Genomic DNA, 14,356 nt, shown 5'->3' on the forward strand with positions numbered 1-14,356 from the left:
CAGCATCTCCTTAGAGCCAGATAATGTGAGCCTGCACCTCCATGTCTCCTGCGATGGACACGGCAAGCCTCTTGGCACAGATTCAGTCGCCCTTCAACACCAGTGGCTTCATACATGCCTTCATATACCCTAGCATCCCCCACAGGTGAGCAGGACTCTACAATCAAGTTGCCCAATGCTCTGTTGGTTGATTGCAGCCATCTGGTGTGCCTTGAAGATCATGAGTTCAAGGCCACACAGGGAAACCCTCCCCCGAAAAACCAAAAGAAAAAACTTGTTCAACATCATTACCTATGTGGGAAATAAGAATCAAAACCACAAGACATCACTTCAAAAACAGAAAAGACATGTAAAGATGATCAAGTATTGGTGACAAAAAATACAGAAGTCGATATTGTTCATAGAAATGTAAAAATGTGCGGCAGCTGCGGAAAACAGTTTGGCACATGTGAAACAAAAGCTAACACTTGAATTTTCTTAGGATCCAGCAATTCTATCCCTACATATACTGACACAAGTCAAAACATTCACACAGAAATGTGTGAATAGATAAATGTTTAGCAGCATTATGCACAACATTGTTCACAACAGCAATTCAATGGAAACAAGCCAAGTATCTAGGACAAATAGAAACACAACATGGGAAGTGTGCATCACTAAAGTGTTCAAGTCCTTCGGTATCATGTGAACTTTACTTCAATCTTTGAAAAGATTGAGTTCCCAGAATACTCTTAGGATGAATTCACTTCCTATTGATACTCATGATACTCATATCTGACACAAATGGGATTCTTTCTCCCTCTATAAATTATGGAACCAATAACGAAACCAAGAGATAATGCAGTGATGGAAAATTTGTGGGAGAAAGAGAGCCCCGTTTCTCATCTAAGACATGGGGTCCTTTTAAGACTAAGGTCAAAACAGACGTTTTAACTGAATAGGATCATTCATAACCTTTTTTCAGGAAATGAGTAAACAGCCAGTCCACGTGGCATCCTTTATGGCTAAAATGTGTGTTGTCACATCTTCTTCTGCATCCTGCCTCATGGGAGCAAAGGAGGCCACAGGTGTCTGTGTGGCTGCCTAGGTGTGGATCTTGTCTGAAACAGAGCACTGGCTAACACAGGATAACTCCTGGAGGTTAAGAAGTCATTCTCCTGGTGACACCCCAGCATAGCTTCCAAGTCCCTCCACAGCCAAGTGCTACCTGGAGCATGGCCAGCCAGAGTCTGCTTTTTGTGTCACAGATAACTTGTTTACTCAGCTCCTAACATAAACCCAGTGACTATCTTTTCATACCAGGTCCATGCCACCTTCTCCCTGATGCCTCCTCAGATGACTGTGATTACAGTGCTCAGTGTCCCTGACCTACAGTGGTGCCAAATTCAGAATGGTTTCTGATAGTTGTCATCTTCAACAAATAGAAATCAGTGTTCTCTCAGCACCAACCATGGGCAAGTGTCCTGCTCAAAAAAATTAAAACCTAACAACCTGCTATGCGTGTTTAATCCCACGTGTAGAAGGGAAGATGAAGTCCAGGTGAAGTGACCTCTGATCCTGTAATTGCATAGCCTCTTAAAAGGTGGAAACTGGGTCTGGGAGTATGGCCTGGTGGCAAGAGTGCATGCCTTATATACATGAAGACCTGAGTCCAATTCCTCACCAACACATATATAGAAAACGGCCAGAAGTGACACTGTAGATCAAGTGGCAGAGTGCTAGCCTTGAGCAAAAAGAAGCCAGGGACAGTGCTCAGGCTCTGAGTTCAAGGCCTTGGACTGGAAAAAAAAAAAAAGAGGTGGAAACTCAGTCACAGAAATACACACAGAGGAATTACTCTAGCAACTACACTATTCCCTCACAGGTTTAGAAACCATGACAAGACCTGTAACACACCATGGCCTTGCACCTCACAAGGGAATGTGGCCTATAATACACCTTGCTTCCACACTGCTGGACTTCAGAGCTGTGAAAGATCTCCAGAGCTCCCAGTGGGCAGTGCCTTGTCAGAGCAACACTAGGGAAATAACACACACAGAAATGTCCTGTCCTTTCTACACTCTCTCCAGACCATGGGTGCCTCCCTCTAGATCACCCAATATGGTATTGTGGGAAGCAGAGCCCTTCACAAGCCATGGCTACTGCCGGGGGGTCGTTTCAGTCTGTCTGCCATCCCTGGCTTCAGCTCTCAATCTCAGGGGCAGTGGGAAAATTAAGACAACTAATAGGTATAATTTCTGAATCTGGTGAGCCTCTACCCTGATGATGCTGCATCACCAGGACCCAGAGCTTGATCATCTATACTTTGGAAGAGCCAAGGCATCTCTTGTAAACTCAGTTGAGAATATGACTCAGGAAGATGCACGAAGAGGCTGTTCCACCTGGTCATGGCATCTCACCTGTGTCCACCAAGCCTGGGCTGGGCCTTTTAAAGGGGGGAAACATAAAACAGGATGTGTATCCACAGTCTTCTCAGAGAGGCCTGGGGCAAAATCAGAAGGGAGAAAGGGAGGAAAGAGGCTGGGCGTCAGGATGTTGGGGGTAGGGACCCATTCCACAAACTGAGGATTGATGAGGGGCTCCTACTCCATCAACAAAAGAGCTACTATACAGTGTGCAAGTGATCCTTCTCAGGAGGCCCAGGCCCACCAACAGCTCAATGTGGACATGAAGCAGCTGGCCAGGTCAGAGTTCTGGAACTTTCAGGAGAGCCTGCTGTCTTCCCAGAATGGGAGAGAGCAAAATGCACTTTGAGTCCTCAAGCAGTCTGCACCTCTGACTGTGGTCAGATTCCTCACAAGTAGCCCTTTGCTGGGTATCTGGGCTCTGCTGGATATAGGAAAGACCATAGGCCTGGAATGGCCTGGGGTTCTCTATGTGGAACACAGACAGATGGAACTCACCACCGCAGCAACCTAAAATGCAGTACTCACTGCTGCCTCCCTCTGACTCTGGAGGAGCCAGCCTGGTGGGAGAAAGGGATCCAGTCCTCTTGGGGCAGGCAGACATAGAGCTTCCCATCTCCCCTGCCCCCCCATACCTGCCCTCTGCTGCCAACACTTCTTCCCTGGAGCTCAGGAACCCCTGGGTAGGCAGGCCCAGTGCCTTCCTCCTCATCCAGGCCTGAGGAATGCCAGGGGTGCACTGGCTATAGGTAAGCAGTGTGATGGCCTGCCAGGTTCCTGGCCAGGTGTTTCTGCCAGGCTGTAGAGAGGCTCTATTGGCCCCTGCCCAGGCCTGAAGCAGATGACAGGGTGCAAGTAAGGATTGGGGCAGCATGCTGGGACCCACTCTAACAACAGCACCTTCCGCTTCTCTAGGAAGCTCTGCTCATGTCCAAATCCACTGCTCAAGTGTCACCAATACTCACAAGTTGTCAGCCTGGTCTCAGACCAGGAACTGAAGTCCCTTCAAAAGTCCCTCTATGCTCCCCAGCCCTAGCTCAGTAGTCTGTACCTGGGTGCAGGCATTTACAGGTGCCAAAGACAAGGAAGACACCAGATGGAGAGCTGCCTTGTAGAAGCAGCAACAGACAGTGGATACCTATGCCAGTATACACACAGGACAGGAAACAAAGTCGGGATCCTCCTGTGGGGGCACATAAGGCCCAGCCACAAAAAGGAAACTGGTCCTTCGGGTTACCAGCAACTCCACCAAATATTCTCCAAAGACCAAACCCTCCATCACTGTACTGCTCCTGAGAGGTGAACCACAGAGAACCACACCACCCAAAGGTCTAGGTCACCCTAGCAGGTGCCCTATTACCATAGGGAAGAGTACAGGGCCTTTAAACATGATGACACAGTCCAGGGGAAAACACAACCTATCCTCACAGCTTCATCCTCACCTATCTAGGTTCTTCCTAAGTATTTCTGAGAGTACAGATGGATTTTGTTCAAAGCTCGGACTCTTGCCTCAAGTTTTAAATTGTATGCTTACACAAAAGTCTTCAAAATTAGGCCTTCCAGGGAGAGGAAATGGACTTTTTTTGCATAAGTGGGAGACACAAGATGAAGACAAATACAGGGGGAAGACAAACCCTGGGACACCAGAAAGGAGGGCATGGGAAAGAGCAGGACTAGTAAACCAAGACCCTGGGGAGGATCTTGATACCACTCAGACTCTAACCCCTACCCTATCTCCTACCCCATACCAAAGACATGCCCTAACCATAACCATAACCCTACACTCACATGTACCCTAACTGTAATACAGCTTCAACCCAACCCTAACCCCACCCCTACCCCATCGTGCACACAAGTAACTCTAGCCAGTACTCACACTTTAACGTGCTCCAACTGAAACCCACACCTTAAGCTACTCACTAACCCTATGCCTCACCCTAAGCCATTCACTAACCAAAATCCATACAATTGTGTACCTAACACATTCATACTGAACACATTGCCTCTTACCCTAGCCCCTTCCTTAACACGTTCTTAATCCTTACCTGTTCCAGAACTTGTTTTGTAAACCACTCCATAACACATCTCATAACTCAAACTCATGCCACAAAGTAAATTCTCACCCACTCCCTAACCCTCAACCCTTCCTAAACCCTGATCCTAAAATCTTCCCTAACAGGCTCCCTAACCTCATCCTTTGTCTACCACATTCCCTACCCCCTTCCCTAACCCACTCCCTAAGCATGACCCATTCCTCAACCATCATTTACTATCTTTCTGTAATAGTGAACATAACCCTAACTTAGTCCCTAACTCTAACCTGCTCTGTAAGGTTAATGGAAAACCCAACACCTGCCTAATCTATTTCCAAACCATAACTAAATCTTCATGCTAACACCCACTCTGAGTAGCCCTACAACCACCAGTCCTTATTGACATCAACAACCGACCCCTAATCCCAGTCACACTGTTAGATATGTGCAAATTATCTGAGAAGCCACATACTGAAGGAGGGAATCTTGGAGTGTTTATCAGCATTAGCAGTCTGCAGGCAGCCATCTAGCTGTTACAAAGGCCTGCAGCCCACACAGACCCTCAACCCTGTCGGGAAACAGGCCAGAGAGGGAGGAAAGAACAAAAACCAGACCAGCAAACCAGTTCTCTCTCCCAGCTTTGAGGACTGGGTCAGGGTTGCTGTGTTAGGCACAGTTATTGTGTGAGTTTAGTTAATGAAGTTTCCAGTAAGGCATAGGATTCCTGAGTGGCTTAGGGTATGGATTAGGGTATGGTTAACCTAATCAAATTTTAATCCCACCATTAACGCCAAGCCTGAAGCGTACCCCAAATATCGCCTATCTTGCCAAAGTTCATTTTCCACCGCATATGGTTCTAATCATCTCCATCTCCCCGGCGTGCCAGGCCAGGGCCGCCCGCTCTGTGGGCAGAAGGGAGAAGAGCTGCGGCCGGCGCTGGAGGCGGAGGAGCGCGGCTCCGGGCTGCGGGCTGCGGGCTGCGGGCTGCGGGCTCCGGCCCTGGGCTCGGCTCCGGCCCTGGGCTCGGCTCCGGGCGAGCCCGGTGGGGTGGAGGAGGCGCGCGCACACCTGCCGGGCCCAGGGCGGGGAGGGGCGGCGCCCGGCGCCCAGAGGCCCCCAGTCCCGGGGCGGTGCGCCCTCCGCCCGGCGCCGCCCGTCCCGGAGCGGGGTCTGCACCTTCCCCTCCCGCGTCCGCCCGGCGGGCGTTCCGGGTGGGCAGGGCCAGCACCCCCGAGCCTGCGCCCCGGAACCGGGAGGACCCGGACCCGGACTCGGTGCGGCGCGCGCGGTCCCACAGGTCCGTGCCGGCGGCTCGGGGCCCTGCGGCTGCCGGGAGCCGGGAGCGGGGCTGGAAGCGCGGCGAGGGGAGGGCGGATCTCCCCGGGTCCAGGTGGGGATGGGGGCGGGGGTCGCCCCCTCCAGACCCGGGTCCCCGCGCCCCGCCCGGCGGCGCCCGCAGTGCAAATGCGAGTCACAAAGAAGACACCAGGCCGGCGAGGCGGCGGGTGAACACCGGGGACGCCGCGGCGGCCCGCGTGGACTTCCCACCGGGAGTTGAGAGCCTCGGTTAAACGGCTCCAAGTCCACTCCAGCGCCCCGACACGAACCGCCCGAAAGTTCCAGACCCCTCTAAGGAGGATGAGACCCTCCGCCTCCCGTCACGGCGCATTCCTCACCTGATGGGTGTGAAGAGCAGGGAGCCGGGAAAGGAGCACGCCACGCGGTCTCAGGCCGAAGAGGAGAGCTCGTTCCCTGACCAGCGGCCACGCTCACGCCGCGCGGGACTGAGAGCGAGCCGACCCCGGGCGAGGCCTTCTGTAGGGCCCGGATGGGGAGGTGGGGCCCGGATGTGACCTCAGGGGAGGGGAGGCCACCGCCCCCAGGTGTGCGGGTCACCTAGGTAACCGGGCAGAGACGGTCAGGTGGGGAATCCGCGCGTCGCCCTCTGGGAGAAGACCTTAGAACAGTGAACTGTGCATTGATTACCCCATAGTACTTTGTCCTACCTTTTATGCAAAACAGGTGAAAACAAATATTCATACCCGTGGTAAAGAAGATGGGTTTGTAACAGAGAAAGAAATAAGAATCCCCAGGGAGAGCAAAGTCTCTTTCCATGTTCAGTGCGAGCTGAGAAAGCAAAGCCTCAGGCAGGCATTGCTCTTCCAACTCTAGGAAGGCTTGGCCTTCAGAAGACATTTCTAGTTCACGAACATATCCACAGCGTCTCTCCATACTGCTCAGTACATTTGTGGTGGAAAATCTTAGGGGGAGGTGTGCGTGTTGGTTCTCCAGCTGTTAATGGTTTCAAATGATCTTTTCAAGTCTTTCCACAAAACCAGCTGAGCTGTAGAAATCCTTTTTCATTGGTAATGTGTATAAAAAGGAAAGACAATTAGATCACTTCTGTTTAAGAGCTGTCAGCTGAACCTTGCCGTTTTCTACAGTTGTTTTTGTTTTGTTTTGCTTTGTTTTACAGTTGTTTACCCAACTCCAGACCCTTCAAGACAGCTGCTACCACATAAAATAACATACAACCAGGCACACAACTACATTCCCAAGGACAATCCCCTGCACTGAGAGATTCTGTTTCAGGAAAATTCCAAGAAACAGTACTAGAAATTCATTCACAGATCAACAGTGGTAAAGCTGGGAAGGATCTTTCCTTTAAATTATCAAGACCCTGCTGAAACAATTTATTCATATTTTTCATGTGTTAAATGTTTAATGTCAAAAATATTCCAACTTGATGAGCAGTACAAGGTTTCAGAACCAAAACACAAACCTATCTGAATAAACCAGAGAAAAAGAATGCTTACACTGAGAGGATACTTAGTATTACAATGAAAAGCTACAAATAACTGCTCCCATATACTATATGCACCAATGGAAACTGTATTTTATTGTTATTATAAAAGTGATGTGTAGAGGGGTTACATTTGCATAAGTCAGGTAAAGAGCACATTAACTGATTTCTTTCAATAGTATACACAATTTTTTTGTTTGGCATTGCATTGTTTTGCATTACTGACTTTATTGTTTAATATTTCACAAAGACTTCTTTAAAACTTGACTTGGCTTTTATGAGACTCTTATCTCCAATTAACTATTAGAAAACCGGAAGTAGTGATGTGGCTCATGTGGTAGAACACTAGCCTTGAGTGAAAAAGCTCAGGGACAGTGCCCAGGCCCTGAGTTCAAGACCCATGACCACCACCAACAACAATAAAATGTGATGTCTGTCTCTCTGAACTTGACTTACTTTACTTACCATAATTTTTCTAGGTCTGTTTCCCTGAAAATGATATAACATTTTTTCTTTCTAGCAGATGAGTAAAATTTGTATCTATCTGTATCCAAATATCTTCTTTTCTTGACTCATTGATCCATTGTAGGACATCTAGTCTAGTTTCATGCCTTGGCTGTCATGAATAGTGCCATAAGGAGTATGCATGTTCAAGTGTCTTTACCATATCTTGACTTGCAATGTTCTAGGTAGATTCCCCAAAGTGCTTTCATTAGGTCATAGGGAAGTTCTGTATTTAGTGTTTTGAGGAATCTTCAAAGTGCCTTCCAGTGTGATTTCACTAGTTTAGATCCCCTCCAACAGTGTAACAGGGTTCCTATTCCCCCCAGAATCCCCACCAAGATTTTTTAGTGCTCGTTTTCTCTATGCTGCCCAATCTAAGTGGAGTGAGATGAAATCTAAATATAGTTTTTTTTTAATTTAATTGAAGTTTAGTGTAAAAAATTTTTATTGTAAAGATGATGTACAGAGGGGTTACAGTTACATAAGGTAATGATTACATTTCTTGTCGAACAGTGTTACTCCCTCTTCATTTGTTCCCACTAAATAAAGTTTTGATTTGCATTTTCTTTATGGATAGGGATGTTGAACATTTTCTCATGTGTTAACAGGCCATTCTTACTTTTTCTTTTTCTTTCTTTCTTTCTTTTTTTTTTGGGGGGGGGGTCACTGCACTTGAACTCTGGCCTTGGGTGCTGTCCCTAAACTCTTCAGCTCAAGGCTAGTGCTCTACCACTTCAGCCACAGTGACATTTCTGGCTTTCTGGTGGTTAATTGTAGATAACATCTCCAGAACTTTCCTACCAGAACTGGCTTTGAACTGTGGTCCTCAGATCTCAGCTTCCTGAGTAGCTAGCACTACTGGCTTGAGCCACCAGCCACAGCTCCAGTTTTTCCTAATTCATTTGTTTGACTTTGTCCCCACTCTTCCTCCTCCTCCTCCTCCTCCTCCTCCTCCTCCTCCTCCTCCTCCTCCTCCTCCTCACCTGTCCTTTGGCTTGAACTCAAGGCTTGGGTTCTGCTCAAGGCTACCAACCACTTGAGCCACAACTCCACATCTGGCTTTTTTGTGAGTAGTTTATTGCAGAAGAGTCTCATAGGCTTTCCTGCACTGGCTGGCTTCAAACCACAATCCTCAGATCTCATTTTCCTGAGTAGCTAGGATTGCAGATGAGTCACCAGCCCCCCCCCCCAGTCCCTACTTGCCTCTTTATCAGCAGAGTATGAGCCATCAACAACAGTCTGAGGTTGTTATTGTTATGGGGTTGGAGGGAGGAGATTCCACATCTCTCCAAGAGTTTCCTTAATCAACATGGAGTCAGCTGCTCCCTACAACAGTTATCTCTTGCTTTAAGGGAATATCTTTCCTCCCAACAACTAATGTCAGTAGAAGGAGTCACTGAATTTGTTATAATATGAAAATGAAGAACTACAATGAAAACTTTGGGAAATCTACTTTACTTACATGTGTGCCCGTTTCTGGATCTTCATCTGAAGTCCACTACTATTCAAATGTGGATTTCATGGTGTTATAATAATTAAGTCCCCTACATTTTAACAGGTGATTCAATATTTGTACACAAAAATTAGAATTTTAGGGCACAATTTAGCTATATAAATTTATGACTATCTTAAATTAGAAAAAAAAAAATCTACAATATGAAGTTGTAGGTTTGGGGCTGGGAATATGGCCTAGTGGCAAGAGTGCTTGCCTCATATACATGAAGCCCTGGGCTCAATTCCTCAGCACCACATATATAGAAAACGGCCAGAAGTGGTGCTGTGGATCAAGAGGCAGAGAGCTAGCCTTGAGCAAAAAGAAGCCGGGGACAGTGCCAGACCCTGAGTTGAAGGCCCAGGACTGGCAATAAATAAATAAATAAACATAAAGTTGCAGGTGTGTGTGTGTGTGTGTGTGTGTGTGTGTGTGTGTGTGTTACCAGTTATGGGACTTGATCCCAGGCCCTGATCACCTATCCTTGACCTTTTGTGCTCAAGGCTAGCACTCTATCACCTGAATCACAGCTCTACATCCAACTTTTTGGTAGCTTATTGGAGATAAAATTCTCATAGGATTTCCTATTCTGGCTGACTTTGAACCAGGATACTCAGATCTCAGCTTCCTAGAAAGCTAGGATCACAGGCATGAGGCACTGGCACCTGGCTTAAAATTGTAGTTTTAAAATGATATTTTGCTGTTTTACATAGTCATTTATTCATAATTTTTTTTAAAAATTGTAGTTGTCATACTACATAGTTCATAAAGTACTAGTTCTGTGTTTATAGTTAAAGCACTATTAACTAGAGTCTAATGGAACTGCATTTTATGAAGTTTTTGCCATGTGGGTTAAAGCTTTAAATGAATGCAACCTCCTGTGGCACAGTTTATTGCTCATCCCAGGCTTCTGTTGCTACTAAAGAGCTCTTGAATCTGCTACAGATGGTTAATATTTATGTCTTATCTATGGTACATTTTATTTCTGAATTCTATTGTTTCCCTTTGATTATAATCTATGGAAATTAGGACCTTATGTCTCTTGAGCTAAGTGAAAGATATGGACTTCAGAAGGTGGTGGCTCATGTGTGTAGTGAAAAATAGAAAATAAGTCTATATCCCAGTCTAAACATTTTAAGTCTTATTGTAATTACCAGTTAAGAAATGAAATATTTTATAAATATTTTATAAGAGTCTCTGCTTCCCCAAGAACTGTTGAACCCACTGGCACAGCAGGCCTGGAGCTTTGGCAGACACCTGTTAGGGACAGGGGCTAGGGGCATCACATGGCCACTTCCATGCATCCTGGATTACTGTCACCCTCAGGCTTGGCAGATGAGGGGGTGAGGGGAGGGAGAACAGAGAGGAAGACAGACCAGACCAGAGAGCAAATCAAAACAAGAATAAGCAGGCTGGATATTTATTGATGTTTATTGATTATTCCGTTTTCCAGGTAGAAGGGGGAAATACCTTTGTTATCACATGGGTCTCTGTTAGACCTTTACAGCAATCCGGCCATGAATTCATAGACAACAAGCGCTATGTACACAAAAGGCTTCCATCAAAGATTAGTTGATTTGTAGCTTCATGCTCCCTCATAAACTGCAAAAACGAGTGAAAAACCTGTACTCTCCCTCTCCCTCCCTGCCTCCTTCCTTCCCTCACTCTGACCTCATCCCTGATTGCCCAAATAATACTCTAGAAACAGAGTAAGGAGATCTTAAAAGATGAAATTCGTGCTGGAAAACACAGAGACAAAATACACACACACACATACACTTAAACAAAATGAAGCCAGAAGACGGGCTGTGGCTCAAGCAGTGCAGCACAATCTTAAGTAGAAAAGCTAAAGAACAGCACCCAAGTCCTAAATTAAATCCCTATCAACAGCACCCAGACACAGAGAATTAAGGAAAAAACAAACAAAAAAACTGTTCCACACATGTTCACATGTTACACATGTCATTTCCCAAGTAAACATAAGAAGGCGCCCTAGCACTTGGACAGCGCCATAGAGCCACACTCTGACTCTGTATGGATAATTTGCACAGGTTCCTACTGATATTCTCTTGGGTGCCTTCTCGTTAGCTCAAGTAGTGCCACACAATCTTAGCTGGAAAAGCTAAGGAACGGCACCAAAGTCCTAAATTCAATCCCTATTAACAGTACCCACACAGAGAATTAAGAAACAAAAAACAAAAAACAAAACAACCCACCGTTCCACACGTTCACATGTCACACCTGTCATTTCCCAAGTAAACAGCAGAGGGCGCCCTAGCACCTGGGACAGCGCCAAAGAGCACCCACTGACTCTGAATGGACAATTTCCTAACCCTAATCCTAGTCCCTGGCCCTGGGCCTGCCCCTATCCCCTGGCCCTAACCTTAGTCCTTGGCCATGGCCCTGCCCCTAGCCCCTGCCCCTGCCTCTAGCCCCTGGACCTAACCCTAACCCCCTGGCCCTGCCCCTAGCCCCTGGCCCTGGTCCTGGCCCTGCCCCTAGACCCTGGCCCTAACACTAGACCCTAGCCCTTGTCCTGCCCCTAGTCCCTGGCCCTGGCCCTGGCCCTGCCCCTAGACCCTGGCCCTAATCCCAGCTGAACAAACTTCTCTCTTCTGCCCAAATACCGAGTGGTGTTCTCCATCATAGGTTGTCTACTTGAAAATCTCTTACAATGACCTAATGGGGTCTAATCTCATGACCTCACATTTATAGAGCCTTGTCCTCCGCAGGAATTAGGCAGGACTATATTCTGTTATATTCATCTGCTAGAGCTTTAAAATGATCTACCAACAGGGGCACTTGGTAACCATGGGGTGGGGAAGCCTTCACTGAACTATATTTTGTCACTGCAAACTCACTGTGAATGGTTTCTCAATGGGAAAGATGGGGGTGGGAGTGGCATACACAGTGCAAGGCTGAGTCAGAGGGTAAGACATTTGTTCAATTTCACAGTCTTTGAGAGCACACGTGAGCCACAGCTAACCACCAAGCTGGTTAGAAAGGCAGGGGTTCAAGTTTTCATTTTATAGAACTTTCATAACTCTTGAATTAGTTTAAAGAGTGGATCCCATGGATCAGAAAGGAACAAGAAGGAGCCAGTAGCTGGAACAAATTTTAAAACATGGCAGCTATTTAATGGAAGAGATTGGTGAAGATATGTAAGCCCATAATAAGTGTCCCAATTCTCCTGTTTTGGTTTTACTCACTAGTTTATAATCTGAAAGCAAAGGGACACTTTTGTTGCAAGAAAATGGCTAAAGTTAGCAACCTAGAGTAGTCTGTTCATAAAGACAACCTTGGTTTTCAGCCTTTTCTTTCTCCTCTTCTCTTCAATAGCTGGCAGCTAGGGGAATGCTCTGGAAGTTGGTGGTTGAAGTTAGAGGCATAAATCTATCAGAATCTAATTGAGCCACACTCTATCTTTCAAATTCGATTCGTGTAGGGCTGTTGTCAGAAAGGCACAACAAACTGTGCTTTAAGATGGTTACTTGAAGGGGATTAACAAGAAAATAAAGGTAACCGCTGGTACCTGGAGATAAACCAAGGCAGTCAACAGATTGCAGGTGTGTGATAAAGGACAGTGTAACAAAAGGGGGAAGAAATGAAAAAAAAAAAGGTGGAAAGGAACACAAAGAGTACAAAGTACCAGGTGTCAGCTATCTATTCAGGAGGGAGAGCTGATGGTAAGGATTGCTAGGGAAAGAGGGAGGTTTCTCCAGTAATTCTATCACCACTTCTCATAATAGAGTCAGTATCCAGCTTTGGAAGCTGACCTGGGAATCAAAGCCCACTGCCTTTAATAGGATTAATTTTCAAGGCCTTAATATCCATGCATGTACTATGGACTGGATAGTTACCTAGCACTAGAAGTACTAGGACTGAATAGTTGAGAAATGTATCCGGCATTTAAATACTCACCAATTAAGTCAGTTTAAGTAGAAACTGGGGGTGGCAATACTACGATTTCTCGCTTATCAGGTGGTGCATACTTATTGCCTCACTAATCAGGCAAGTATTCTGTTAAAAGTGAACCTAGATCTTACTACTCAGAAGTTACACACAGCATGTGTCATGGATGACAAGCAGCAACCTTTAACTGGCTTCAAAAGCCAGCTCAGAGCAATCAGGTACAGTTATATCCCAAATCAAAACACAGGTACAGAGCACAGAGCTACTCCACCCTGGGTCTCTATTTGGTTACTGAGTCTGATGCAAACAAGTACGTGACTAAGCTCATGACCAGTAACCCATCATCTTGCCACACCAAGCTTCTAGTCACATATTACAGGCTTCATATTTCCTACTGACATGTGAGTCAGCACACACAAGAGCCAGGCAAACACAGGACTTTGTGACACAGGAAGTGAGTTCTCCAGACATGCTGCTTCCTGCTGCCCAAGGTAGGACTGACATCCACCTGACTGTGGTTCTGTTTAGCTTCTTACTGTTTAAATGATACTTGACTATTAATCATACAAAGCATTAGACAAAATATTTGTTCTGGGGGCAAGTTGTCGCCAATTACTTCAAGTGCAGTTTAATGGTCTTTGCAGGGACAATAAACCAAGTGAACCATGTCCTAGGATAAGAGATTTAGCAGAGTGACAACTTCTGGCCCCAAATTTTCCTCTATTAAGTTAAAGAGCAATAAAAGGAATAACTCTGATAGACCAGATGTGTCAGTACATGGAATAATGTCCTAAAGGCATAGCAACTGCTAGGTATTTTTATTTATTGCCTGGCTTCACACAAGCTCTCTACCATAAAGCAATAACCCAAACCTACTTGAGTAGGGAGCCCAAAGTTATCTTGGATAAAAAAAATAAAGTTTTATGACAGTTGAGAATATTGCCAGTTCATATCCTGAGATCTGAACTGTTCCACATAATCCAAGAAAACATAGAGGCTAAATTAAAAGAGATTGCATGTACTGCCCTAGGTTGGAACATTAAAAGGACCAAGTTTCTAGTGGTGAATTTATACTTTGAGCAGATCCTTCTCTCACCTTCATCAAATTGGATATCCTCTGGTCACCACAGTTGGTGGCCACTTTGAAACAACCACAGGTGTTTAAAGCCTCCCTGGACCAAATGCCAGCCATTCAAGGTAACTTGGA

At 46.2% G+C, this 14,356-nt stretch overlaps 1 long non-coding RNA gene across 1 annotated transcript in view; it reads right to left on the reverse strand.

The window, feature by feature from the left end:
• Positions 1 to 11,395, reverse strand: part of LOC125364630 — a 29,893-nt gene extending 18,498 nt beyond the window's left edge. Inside the window, exon 1 of the long non-coding RNA XR_007213544.1 lies at positions 11,170 to 11,395. This is a non-coding gene — a long non-coding RNA (uncharacterized LOC125364630). The remainder of the gene's footprint in view (positions 1 to 11,169) is intronic.
• Between the last annotated feature and the right edge of the window lie 2,961 nt (positions 11,396 to 14,356).

Source organism: Perognathus longimembris, chromosome 16 (assembly GCF_023159225.1).
Source record: "Perognathus longimembris pacificus isolate PPM17 chromosome 16, ASM2315922v1, whole genome shotgun sequence".
Lineage (NCBI taxonomy): Eukaryota > Metazoa > Chordata > Mammalia > Rodentia > Heteromyidae > Perognathus > Perognathus longimembris.